Genomic DNA, 13,757 nt, shown 5'->3' with positions numbered 1-13,757 from the left:
AGCATATTGGAGCTATTTGTACCGCTTTGCCAAGTGTGAAGTTTAACTGTGTCTCTTTAACAGCAAACCATGTAAGATAAGAGACTTGTGTGTGTAAATATATCTCATCGGCCGGTGTCAGAAGCTGCGGCACTGCTGTCATACTGTGGTCGACACTGATAAAGGAACTGACGTGAGACTGCTCATGTTATATGTTCCACTCGCCATGAACTCTGCGCTATGTGCATCGCCCAATACCAGTGGTTATAGCACCTTTAGGCTTTATACTCTCTGAAATATTCGAAATGTGACCCTGTACTTGTAGAGAAGGATGTTCTGCATAGAGGACAGCTACAAACCTATACAATGCAGCTGCTAGGTCAGATGAGTTCCTCGACTTCGCACTTGGTGGTTGCAGAATTTTGCATCCTGCCAACATAAAAATAGAAGAAATTGAGGTTAATATGATTATGGAAACCTGCCAAATAAATTTCTACGTGAAAATCAAACTTTCATTTTTTTTTTTTACTTACAATATTTGTAATGTTGCTCACAGTTTCCAGGATCTGGATCAGTCACAAGGTCAAAAGCGGACAGTTTTGCCTCTTATTTTATACCCAATGCTTAACCGAGCATGCCGTTTTTTAATGTTTTAAAATCCGCCATTCGTTTTTGGAAATATGAGCCTTTTCATTTAGTTCTAATATTTATGTTCTTTAAAAAGGGGCATTGCTCATAGGACCCTCGGGCCATGTCTTTAGGCTGTTCTGTATTATGACCCTTTGAGCCATGCTCCTGTGACGCCCCTGCACTTCAAATGAGAAGGGGGTATTTACAGGGGATTAGAGTTCGCGACGACACCTGTGGTTCGCGATAAGGGGAGTACCGCCGCTGCCGATGGGAGTACCCGGGGGCGATGGAGTGGGGGCAGCCAGATGTCGTTCCCTCCACGGGTAGGGGAGGACCCGGGACTCTGGATAGAAGATGTAGGGGAGTGCAGGGCTGGTTGGAAGCAGGGGAGGACCACGTACTCACTCAGGCAGTGTTGGTGGTGAAGCGACCGCAAAGCAGACTCTGACACAAAGGTAAACCAAGTCTCTGGGTGCCGCTGCCCTTTTGGGGGAGCTTATCTGGGTATCCATCCCTTCTGGTACTGCCGGATGGTCTATAGCCTGCCTCCGTGCACAATTCAGAAATGTTCTCATGGCTCGTTGGCTAAAAAGTTGTTCAGGCCCCGCTCCCTACTTGCTGGTAGTGGACCTGCGCTCTCAAGGGCTCACGCTTGGGATTTCAGTGGGCTGCGTGGGTTGGAAAGCCCTGTCCCCCTCGTTGCGCTAGTGCCCTCAATTTCTGAGCTTCTTGGGGACAGTCCATAGAGATACTATCCTCCACAGGTTAATTGCCAGGTTTCCTGAACCTACTCCCCGACCTAGGGTCCTGTACCCCGCTGTGCTTTCGGTCCCGGACCGGTTATTAGGTTTGAGATGCTGACCGTCCTCCAAGATCGGGTCTAGGCACCTAGCCTCAATACCCTGCGACCGGGTCTCCGACTCCTCCGGGCCCAGACCACCGTCTGCGACCCAACCGACAGCATACAGGGAGCCACCACTCCCTCAGCTCCTCACTTCTTGAGGGCTAACACTCTACTGCTTACTTCCCTCCCACCAGTTTGCCTGACCCCTAGGTGGGCGGCCCTATTCCAGCTAGGCAGCCCACTGGTGTGTCTGACAGGGTGTGGTGTGAAGTGTGGTTGGGATTTGGAAGCTGATGGAGGCAGTACCATAGGTTGGGAACCCAGAACCATGAGGGGTTCAGCACTGCACCAAAGGGTAGAGAGTACAGCATCCTGTGACACCCTGACTAGTCCAGGGGCATCACACTCCCTTGGTAAAGACCATTAAAATTTGCTTCTAAGAAAAAGGTCCATATCTCTAAGACCATATGGAGGATTTAAAGCGGACCAACCACCAGGATTTAATGTCTGAGCATAGACATGGCTCCCCTGGAGTGGATGTAGACGCTGAAGGAGGAGATAGGACAACGCTGCACTGTCGTATGGAAATAATCCAACCCAAGTACTAAAAAAGTGATTATTCATCAGCGCGTTTTGGCAAATACTTTCACCTTCTTCTGGACAAAAATCACCTTCTAAAGAAGATAAAAGTGTTTGCCGAAATGCGTTGACAAATAAATAATCACTTTTTTACTACTTGGGTTGGATTATAGGTACCGTCACACATAACGAGATCGCTAGCGAGATCGCAGCTGAGTCACGGTTTTGGTGACGCAGTAGCGATCCCGTTAGCGATCTCGTTATGTGTGACATCTACCAGCGATCAGGCCCCTGCTGTGAGATCTCTAGTCGTTACAGAATGATCCAGGCCATTTTCTTCAAAGGCGATGTCCTGCTGGGCAGGACACATCACTGTGTTTGACACTGTGTGACAGGGTCACAGTGACTGCTGAGATCGTTATACAGGTCGCTACTGCGATCTGTATCGTTCCAGCATCGCTTGTAAGATCTGACTGTGTGACATCTCACCAGCGACCTCCCAGCGACTTACCAGTGATCCCTATCAGGTCGCATCGTTTTCGGGATCGCTGGTAAGTCGTGTGTGACTGGGCCTTATTTCCATGTGGCAGCACAGCATTGTCCCTTCTCCTCCTTCAGTTTGTAGGTTTGGTATCTAACAGAGCCTATATGGCAGCAAACAGAGATTGTGCAGCAATTCAATAAGGAGCCATTGCCATGCATGCTCAGTGTACAGTATATGGCTCTGACATGTTCAAACTGGATCGCATGGGCTTGTTAATACAGTCATATGAAAAAGTTTGGGCACCCCTATTAATGTTAACCTTTTTTCTTTATAACAATTTGGTTTTTGCAACAGCTATTTCAGTTTCATATATCTAATAACTGATGGACTCAGTAATACTTCTGGATTGAAATGAGGTTTATTGTACTAAAAGAAAATGTGCAATCCGCATTTAAACAAAATTTGACTGGTGCAAAAGTATGGGCACCCTTATCAATTTCTTGATTTGAACACTCCTAACTACTTTTTACTGACTTAAATTGGTTTTGTAACCTCATTGAGCTTTGAACTTCATAGGCAGGTGTATCCAATCATGAGAAAAGGTATTTAAGGTGGCCACTTGCAAGTTGTTCACCTATTTGAATCTCCTATGAAGAGTGGCATCATGGGCTCCTCAAAACAACTCTCAAATGATCTGAAAACAAAGATTATTCAACATAGTTGTTCAGGGGAAGGATACAAAAAGTTGTCTCAGAGATTTAAACTGTCAGTTTCCACTGTGAGGAACATAGTAAGGAAATGGAAGAACACAGGTACAGTTCTTGTTAAGCCCAGAAGTGGCAGGCCAAGAAAAATATCAGAAAGGCAGAGACGAAGAATGGTGAGAACAGTCAAGGACAATCCACAGACCACCTCCAAAGACCTGCAGCATCATCTGGCTGCAGATGGTGTCAATGTGTATCGGTCAACAATACAGCGCACGTTGCACAAGGAGAAGCTGTATGGGAGAGTGATACGAAAGAAGCCGTTTCTGCAAGCCCGCCACAAACAGTCACCTGAGGTATGCAAAAGCACATTTGGACAAGCCAGTTACATTTTGGACGAAGGTTCTGTGGATTGATGAAACAAAGATTGAGTTATTTGGTCATACAAAAAGGCGTTATGCATGGAGGCAAAAAAACACGGCATGCCAAGAAAAGCACTTGCTTCCCACAGTAAAATTTGGTGGAGGTTCCATCATGCTTTGGGGCTGTGTGGCCAATGCCGGCACTGGGAATCTTGTTGAAGTTGAGGGTCGCATGAATTCAACTCCATATCAGCAGATTCTTGACAATAATGTGCAAGAATCAGTGACAAAGTTGAAGTTACGCAGGGGATGGATATTTCAGCAAGACAATGATCCAAAACACCGCTCCAAATCTACTCAGGCATTCATGCAGAGGAACAATTACAATGTTCTGGAATGGCCATCCCAGTCCCCAGACCTGAATATCATTGAACATCTGTGGGATGATTTGAAGCGGCTGTCCATGCTCGGCGACCATCAAACTTAACTGAACTGGAATTGTTTTGTAAACAGGAATGGTCAAATATACCTTTATCCAGGATCCAGGAACTCATTAAAAGCTACAGGAAGCGACTAGGGGCTGTTATTTTTGCAAAAGGATGTCACTTTTATGTTGAGGTTCCCATACTTTTGCACCAGTCAAATTTTGTTTAAATGCGGATTGCACATTTTCTGTTAGTACAATAAACCTCATTTCAATCCAGAAATATTACTCAGTCCATCAGTTATTAGATATATGAAACTGAAATAGCTATTGCAAAAACCCAAACTGTTATAAAGAAAAAAGGTTAACATTAATAGGGGTGCCCAAACTTTTTCATATGACTGTAGGTAGTAATAAAAGTTGTGATATGATTATCAATATAAGCAACCAAATTAGTGCCAAAGAAATGTAATGTATTGCCATATAACCCTATGGATTGTTTAATGGCAGCCGGTCACCCATTGGGGCTACCACAATTGAGATGTCTGCTACAGCACTCACAGTATTTTCTTTACTCTCCTTCTAATATGTATGAGCATGTTCCCTGTGTCCCCTAAGCCAGAGGCCAAATGAAAGTATCACATAGGAATCTTTTGTTCTGACCTGAAATAAGTCGTGTCTGGCAGAGCCTTCACCTCTCTCTGTCCATTACCATTAAAATGTTTCTAGGGAGATCCCGTCAATGGCTTTTGGCCAAATAGGCATAAAAATATTGGACATGTATGACCTTCTTTACTGTATGCGTAAATGAAAGCTATGTATCTATGTCTCTTTGGAATGCACTAAGAAAGCACAGGTTAAACTGGAAGGTTCGGGTGGGACTTTAAAGGGGTTGTCCAGTCTAAAATGAGAAGTCTGCAGTCACTCTATGTGATTGTAGACTTGTGAATCCTCCCAGTACACACACTGTATGCTGCGGGGATTCGCTTATTTCTGAGCTGGGAATGGTAGTCAAGCGACTATATCCATGTTCTCATTCAGAACCCGATGAGCATGGTCTCACTCACTACAAGTGTATGAAGTAGAAAAAAACCCAGGAGAAAAATTGTAGGAAAAATACCCTGACTATAAATAAATAAATTGCAAGTGCTTAATAACAGGGTACTTAGTATATACATTTTTGCAAAAAGGTAAGAAGCTGTCTCACCTCGTCACGGTGTACCCATCTGAGACAGTCCCTAACCTACTAAAGTTAAAAACATATTCTGTACCTGACTTGTGTCATGTCCAAAACTTCAATATGAATGGTAAAGTGGTCAGCTGGGTCCCAGATTAAATACACAGCAAAAAGTGAGACGCAGGTAATTGTTCAGCCTCAGTATCAGGAGGGCTGCACCCCCAACTTGCATTAGAGCAAGATAACAGACAAAAAACACAAAAAAACTGAGCTGTAACAAAGGTTCAATAAACATGCAACATTGCAAGCATGTGAATTGCAGCCTCAAGACTAGAAAAAAACCCAGGAGAAAAATTGTAGGAAAAATACCCTGACTATAAATAAATAAATTGCAAGTGCTTAATAACAGGGTACTTAGTATATACATTTTTGCAAAAAGGTAAGAAGCTGTCTCACCTCGTCACGGTGTACCCATCTGAGACAGTCCCTAACCTACTAAAGTTAAAAACATATTCTGTACCTGACTTGTGTCATGTCCAAAACTTCAATATGAATGGTAAAGTGGTCAGCTGGGTCCCAGATTAAATACACAGCAAAAAGTGAGACGCAGGTAATTGTTCAGCCTCAGTATCAGGAGGGCTGCACCCCCAACTTGCATTAGAGCAAGATAACAGAGTGTATGAAGTAGGTGCGTCAGACTAGTAGGTGTCACTGTCTAGGTGGTGCGGATTTGCTCAACACATTTGTATAGAGCAGGGGTCGGGAACCTTTTTGACTGAGAGACCCATGAATACCACATATTTTAAAATGTAATTCCGGGAGAGCCACACTCACATGGGGGAGCGGCGGTTGTGGAGTGGCTCAGAAGGTCCCAGGAGGAAGGGTAGGTAATGCTGTGGGCAAGGAGGAGGGGGTGTCACAGCTCAATAGGGTTAGTGTGCTGAGGAGGGACGGTGATACTGCTGCAGGCTCATGGGGTGTCATGGTGTCATAGTAGTGGATGCTATTGATTTGCTGGCGGGCTCGGAAGAGGGGGTGTCGTGGCTCAGTGTGCGGCAGCGGAGGTTCGGCAATACTGCAGGTTCATGGGGTGTTGCAGCAGCGAGGACAATTGATCTGCCAGCAGGCTGCTTTGAATCTCCCACAGTTGACAAGAACGACTTCAAGAAAATGGCCACTGCACATGCGCAGATCGACACGATGGACTACAAGAAAATGACCGCGGAGTTCTATCTGCACACGCGCCACCTCCACGGCCATTTTCTTGAAGTCAATCTCGTCAACTGCAGCAGATTCAAAGTAGCCCACAGTCTGCCAGCGCGCTCTTCGCCACGACACCCAACAAGCCCGCAGTATCGCCGACCCTGCGCCACCACTGCAGCTCTGGTAAGCCATATGCGGTTTGTTAGACGCAAAAAGTGCGTCTTACAAACCTGAAAATACAGTATTATTTTTATTAAAGATTTGTCTGCGAGCCAGATGCAGGCATCAAAAGAGCTACATCTGGCTCAAGAGCCATAGGTTTTCGACCTCTGGTATAGAGCGAGGCCACCTTCTCTAGTTGGGTTCTGGCTGGAAACATACATATCGCACACTTGTGGTCACATGACCACCATTCCCGGCTCAGAAACTGGTGAATCCTTGCAGCGCACAGTGTGTGCACTGGGAGGTTTCATAAGTCTGCAGTCACAAAGAGTGACACATAGAGTGGCTGCAGACATCATTTTAGACCGGATAACCCCTTTAAGTACCAACCAAATATTATAGCAATCTAGACAAATCTATAATATATGTCCGAGAGCTACCTGCCCTGACCACACCTTGCACATGCATGCTCAATTTTGCTGAGGCTTCTAACTTTTGGCTTACAACCAGTTATATAACTATTGTGAGTGCACTGGGCACAGCAACAGGGCTTAAGCGCATAAGGGGACTCAAAATCTCCATTTGGTCCATATAAAAAAAACAATACTATCAAAGACCTGTGATAGTTGGGTGCCCACTTGGAGATTCTGCATGATGGCCCACAAGAGTCATGTTACGTCACTGCTTTCCACCCTGAGAAGAAAAGATTCAAGCCATTGATGATTGGTTGTGGGGCTCATGGGTCATAACAATGTCATGTGGGCCCCGGGAATGCAACTTCAGACATCGCTGGAACCGTGGCTGCACCGGAAGTGAGTACAGGTCGAACAAAGGGAATGAGAAGGGGTTGTCCAAGTAGTGGATAACTCCTTTAGGACATTCCGTGTCCATATACTCTTTTAGGGCCTATAATAATCACGGTCCTGGATCAAGGTTTTCTGTAACCAATTTACATCCACAGAGCATGAAATCATGGTCAAAACAATTGCTGACATCAGCTTTCTATGCCGCGCACTTGTCACGGCCGGGCGGTCGGGTAGACCCAGGAGGTGGATCCACTGGACCGGACTCTAAGATGGTGGTAAGGAGTCCGGCAGCTGAAGCACTGAAGGGCGGCAGAACAGTCCGTGCAAGTGAGGGCAGCGGAGGAGTCCCTGGGACCACGGAGTCACAGATGGTGGTACTGGTGACGTAGCTCAGGTTCGGAAGCCGAGATGATAGTAGGCGGGGTCCGGAACCTCTGGAGCGGGATGACGGGTCACCGCAGGGATCCGAGATGGTACGGACTGTCAGTTGGCAGACGGACAGCGTGCGGGGTTCAGGACACGGCAGACTGGATGGCGCGGCAGGTACGGCTCTACAAAGAGAGATAGGTGAGTATAGGCACATAAACACCAGGAGACCTGACTCCTAGCTCAGGGAACACGAAGATCAGGCCCCACCCCCTTGGACAATGACCCCCTATATACCCTGTACCTGTGCAACCTCATTTCCTGTTAATGGACGCTGGCCCTTTAAGAAAGGGTCAGTGACCGCGCGCGCGCCCTAATGCGCATGCGCGCCGCCCGAGTGCCAGAAGCCAGGGAAGGAGGCTGCGAGGAGGACGCAGGGGAGCCGGCCAGGTCCAGGGAAGCTGTCGGGCGCCGGGATCGGGGTCCAGGGACCCTGGGACGGACGGGATCCGGTGGCTGGAGAGCGGGGAGCGTGGCAGGTGAGCCGGGGAGCGGGGGTGAGGACCCGGGAAGCGTGACAGTACCCCCCCCCCCACGCCCCCCTCCCCGCAACCGGGACATGAAGGCACGGATAAGAGGAGTGCCCACGTTCTCCCTGGGCTCCCAAGACCTATCCTCAGGACCATACCCCTCCCAGTCCACCAGGAAGAACTGCCGACCTCGTACGGTCTTCATGGCCACGATATCCCTTACCGCATAGATGTCATCATCGGCAATAGGTGGAGGAGCCGGACTGGCAGCAGCGGAGAAAGGACCAAGGACAACCGGCTTGAGCAGGGAGACGTGGAATGAGTTGGGTATCCTCATCGTGGCCGGGAGCTGTAGCTTGTAGGATACCTCATTGATCTTGCGGAGGACCTTAAACGGCCCGATGTAGCGAGGACCCAGCTTGTAGGACGGTATCTTCAATCGGATGTACTGGGAAGCAAGCCAGACCAGGTCACCAGGAGAGAAACACGGAGGATCCAGACGTCTCTTGTCAGCGTGTTTCTTCATCCGCTGGGAAGCGCGCCCAAGGGACGCCTTGACAGAGTCCCAAATGGTAGCAAAGTCACGGACAGCAGTATCAGCAGCCGGGACATCCGATGAAGGGGATATAGGCAGCGGGACGGCGGGCTGAAGTCCGTAAACAACATGGAAGGGTGATTTGGAGGATGACTCACTGACGTGGTGGTTATGGGCGAATTCAGCCCAAGGCAGAAGCGAGGACCAGTCGTCGTGATGGGCGTTGACATAGTGACGTAGGTATGAGGTCAAGATTTGATTGACCCTCTCCACTTGGCCATTAGACTGAGGATGGTAAGCAGAGGAAAAGTCCAGAGTCACTCCCAGATGTTTGCATAGAGCCCTCCAGAAGCGGGAGGTGAACTGGGTTCCTCTGTCGGACACGATGTGGGATGGAAAGCCATGCAAGCGAAAGATGTGATGTATATAGGCTTCCGCGAGTTCCTGAGCTGAGGGCAGTCCGGCCATAGGAACGAAGTGGGCCATTTTGGAGAATCGATCAACCACGACCCATATGACTGTGTGCCCGGAGGATAATGGCAAGTCCGTAATAAAGTCCATAGCTATGTGTTGCCACGGGACTGAGGGTATCGGCAGAGGCAGAAGACGGCCATGGGGCAAGTGGTTGGGCGTCTTGTTCCTGGCACAGGAGGAGCAGGCAGAGACAAAAGCAGCGACGTCCGTGCGAAGGGATGGCCACCAGTAATGGCGTACAATCGCACCCCATGTTCTCTTCTGGCCTGCATGGCCGGCTGTTTTTGATGCATGACCCCAGTGTAACACTTTTTGCCTGTCGGTCTCAGAGACATAGGTCTTCCCGGGCGGTATCTGGGCTAGAGTGACAGGGGCCACCGGAACGATGTTGCTAGGACAGATGATGGGTTGGGTAGTCGCTTCCTCCTGCTCCATGGGCATGAAAGACCTGGACAAGGCATCAGCGCGTACATTCTTGTCCGCGGGTCGGAAGTGAAGCTGAAAGTCAAACCTGGCAAAGAATAAAGACCACCTGGCTTGCCGTGGGTTCAGTCGCTGAGCGGACCGCAGGTATTCCAAGTTCTTGTGGTCAGTGTAAATTATCACGGGATACACTGCACCTTCCAGGAGGTAGCGCCATTCCTCCAGTGCCAGTTTGACTGCCAAGAGCTCTCGGTCCCCGATGGTGTAGTTGCGTTCAGACGCTGAGAAGCCCTTGGAGAAGAATCCGCAAGTCACCATCTTCCCGGAGGAGGATTTCTGCATGAGCACTGCTCCGGCTCCTGAGGAGGAGGCATCCACCTCCAAGGTGAACTGGCGGTTTAACTCCGGACGGTGGAGTACAGGAGAGGAAGCAAAAGCTCGCTTCAATGAGCCAAACGCGGCGTCGGCCGCAGGCGACCAGTCCTTTGGATTTGCCTCTTTCTTAGTCAAAGCGGAAAGTGGAGCAGTCAGAGCAGAGAAGTGAGGGATGAATTGGCGGTAGTAGTTGGCGAATCCCAGGAAGCGTTGGATTGCTTTCAGTCCAGAAGGGGGAGGCCAGTTGAGAATGGCGGAGACCTTCTTGGGATCCATCTGCAGTCCAGTCTCAGAGATGACGTACCCCAAAAAGGGGAGTGTAGACTGCTCAAAGACACACTTCTCATACTTTGCGTACAGGCGATTCTCTCTCAATCTTCGTAGAACCAGCTGTACGTGCTCTCTGTGGGTTGAGAGGTCCGGAGAGAAGACAAGGATGTCATCTAGATATACTACCACACAGGTGTAGAGGAGGTCTCGGAACACGTCGTTCACCAGTTCTTGGAAGACGGCAGGAGCATTACACAGGCCGAAGGGCATCACGCAGTACTCATAATGTCCATCGCGCGTATTGAACGCGGTCTTCCATTCGTCACCAGAGCGGATGCGCACCAGATTGTAAGCACCCCGAAGGTCCAGCTTGGTGAACACACGAGCCCCCCTAAGTCGGTCAAACAATTCGGGGATGAGCGGCAGAGGGTACTTGTTTTTGACTGTGATCTGATTCAGACCCCGGTAGTCGATGCAGGGGCGTAAATCGCCCTCTTTTTTCTTGACAAAGAAGAAACCTGCTCCAGCAGGAGAGGAGGACCTCCGAATGAATCCCCTTGCCAGGCTCTCTGAGATGTAAGCAGACATAGCCCTTGTTTCGGCTGGAGATAAAGGATATATCCGTCCTCGTGGTGGCGTTGTTCCAGGGAGCAGGTCGATGGCACAATCGTATGGACGATGTGGCGGCAGTACCTCGGATTCCTTTTTATCAAAGACATCCGCAAAGGTCCAATAGGCCGAGGGCAGCCCCGGTAGGTTCTCAGGAACCAGAGGTTGTCGGATGGGTTGTGTGGATTTTAGACATCTCTCATGACACGAAGAACCCCAGCGGGTGATGTCGCCTGTACCCCAGCTGACTGATGGTTCGTGGGCCCGTAACCATGGAAGACCCAGCAGGATCTGATGGGACATGTGAGGGAGGACGTAGAAGGCGATGGTCTCGGTGTGAAGAGCACCGATCCGCAGTTCAACCGGCCTGGTGGTCCAGGAGATGGTGTCAGAAAGGGGTCTCCCATCTACAGAGGCAATCACCAGGGGCTTGTTGAGTGGAATAACAGGCACTTGGTATTTGTCCACGGTGGCTTGCTGGATGAAATTGCCTGCTGCCCCGGAATCGAGGTAGGCCTCAGCCGTGAACCGCGTCTCTCCCGTTGTCACTTGCACGGTCCATGTGACCGGATCAGAGAGAGTCCCAGCACCTAGGGTGGCCTCTCCTACCAACCCTAGGCTTTGGAGTTTCCCGGCCTTTCCGGACAGGAACGGAGGAGGTGTGTGTCCTCACCACAGTAAAAGCAGAGGCCCTTAGCGAGCCGCTCTGCTCGTCGTTGTTCGGACTGCCGTATCCGGTCAATCTGCATGGGCTCGTGGACGGGAATCCCAGCGGTAGAAGACTGAGGTACGGAGGTCTTCTGTGGAGGAGAGGGATGCCGGACTGGACGTCTCTCCCGAGACAGCTCTTTGGAGCGCTCCTGAAAACGGATGTCTACTCGAGTTGCTAGGGCAATCAGGGCATCTAGGGTGGAGGGCACGTCACGGCCCGCCAACTCGTCTTTGATGCGGCTTGAGAGACCCTCCCAGAAGGCGGCTGTTAGGGCCTCATTATTCCAGCTGAGTTCTGAAGCCAACGTGCGGAAACGAATGGCGTATTGGCCCACCGTCAGTGTTCCTTGACGCAAGCGGAGAAGGGATGAAGCAGACGCAGAGGCGCGTCCCGGCTCGTCAAAAGTGCTGCGAAAGGCCTGCAGGAACTCTTGAAGATCCTTGGTCATAGGGTCCTCCTTTTCCCACAAGGGGTTCATCCACGCCAGCGCCTCGCCCTCCAGGTGAGACATTATAAAGGCGACCTTGGCTTGGTCAGAGGCGAACAGATGTGGCAGCTGCGTGAAATGAAGGGAACACTGGTTAATGAAGCCCCTGCAGGTCTTGGGATCTCCAGCATAACGAGGTGGTGAAGCCAACCGGAGTTGGGAAGCACCCGACGAGGCTGCCACTGGTGCGGGAGCCGTGGATTGTCCATTGGAGGACCTGGGTGCCGCAGGCGTCATGGAAGCTTGTAACGTGTACAGGCGGGTGTCCACGGAGGTCATAAATTGCAGCATGCGGGTCTGGACTTCACGCTGGCGTTGGAGTTCCTCTTGCAGGGCCAATAGTGCTGCAGCGGGATCCATGGCCTGATCTTACTGTCACGGCCGGGCGGTCGGGTAGACCCAGGAGGTGGATCCACTGGACCGGACTCTAAGATGGTGGTAAGGAGTCCGGCAGCTGAAGCACTGAAGGGCGGCAGAACAGTCCGTGCAAGTGAGGGCAGCGGAGGAGTCCCTGGGACCACGGAGTCACAGATGGTGGTACTGGTGACGTAGCTCAGGTTCGGAAGCCGAGATGATAGTAGGCGGGGTCCGGAACCTCTGGAGCGGGATGACGGGTCACCGCAGGGATCCGAGATGGTACGGACTGTCAGTTGGCAGACGGACAGCGTGCGGGGTTCAGGACACGGCAGACTGGATGGCGCGGCAGGTACGGCTCTACAAAGAGAGATAGGTGAGTATAGGCACATAAACACCAGGAGACCTGACTCCTAGCTCAGGGAACACGAAGATCAGGCCCCACCCCCTTGGACAATGACCCCCTATATACCCTGTACCTGTGCAACCTCATTTCCTGTTAATGGACGCTGGCCCTTTAAGAAAGGGTCAGTGACCGCGCGCGCGCCCTAATGCGCATGCGCGCCGCCCGAGTGCCAGAAGCCAGGGAAGGAGGCTGCGAGGAGGACGCAGGGGAGCCGGCCAGGTCCAGGGAAGCTGTCGGGCGCCGGGATCGGGGTCCAGGGACCCTGGGACGGACGGGATCCGGTGGCTGGAGAGCGGGGAGCGTGGCAGGTGAGCCGGGGAGCGGGGGTGAGGACCCGGGAAGCGTGACAGCACTCATCTGCACAGCAAATGTGAAATATTCCATAAATACTTTTGGAAGCTTCTCGTAACTTTTTTCAGGTTCAGTGATCATTTAATAAACATAATTAAGAAATAATGACATTGTCACTGCGATTTCTTGACACTTTTTTTGGGCTGCAGTGTATACACAGTGTTATGTACGCAGCACGGGGCCGCTGTGCAGAGTCTGCTCAGTACACGTTTCTGTAGGGCGCTCGCCATCGACAATAAGGCTGTTTTCAGTTTGTTTATCTGTGATTCTGATTTTACTATTTTGCCATCAGTAATTAGGAAACACATGCTGCCTCTACCTTTTGATGTTCGGGATGCGGATTCTGCATCAGCTGTAATTTGGCATTCTACCTCATTAAAATATTAATAGGAAATTTACATTACCTAGAATAACCCTCGTGGGAATCAGATCGCAAATTGCAACCAAAAATCTAAGATGCTGTTATCACTTTGGTGATAATTTATAGGTCGAGACCACAATGTGTCTTGAT

This window comes from Anomaloglossus baeobatrachus, chromosome 3 (genome assembly GCF_048569485.1).
Source record: "Anomaloglossus baeobatrachus isolate aAnoBae1 chromosome 3, aAnoBae1.hap1, whole genome shotgun sequence".
Lineage (NCBI taxonomy): Eukaryota > Metazoa > Chordata > Amphibia > Anura > Aromobatidae > Anomaloglossus > Anomaloglossus baeobatrachus.
Note: the sequence above shows the minus strand (reverse complement) of the source record.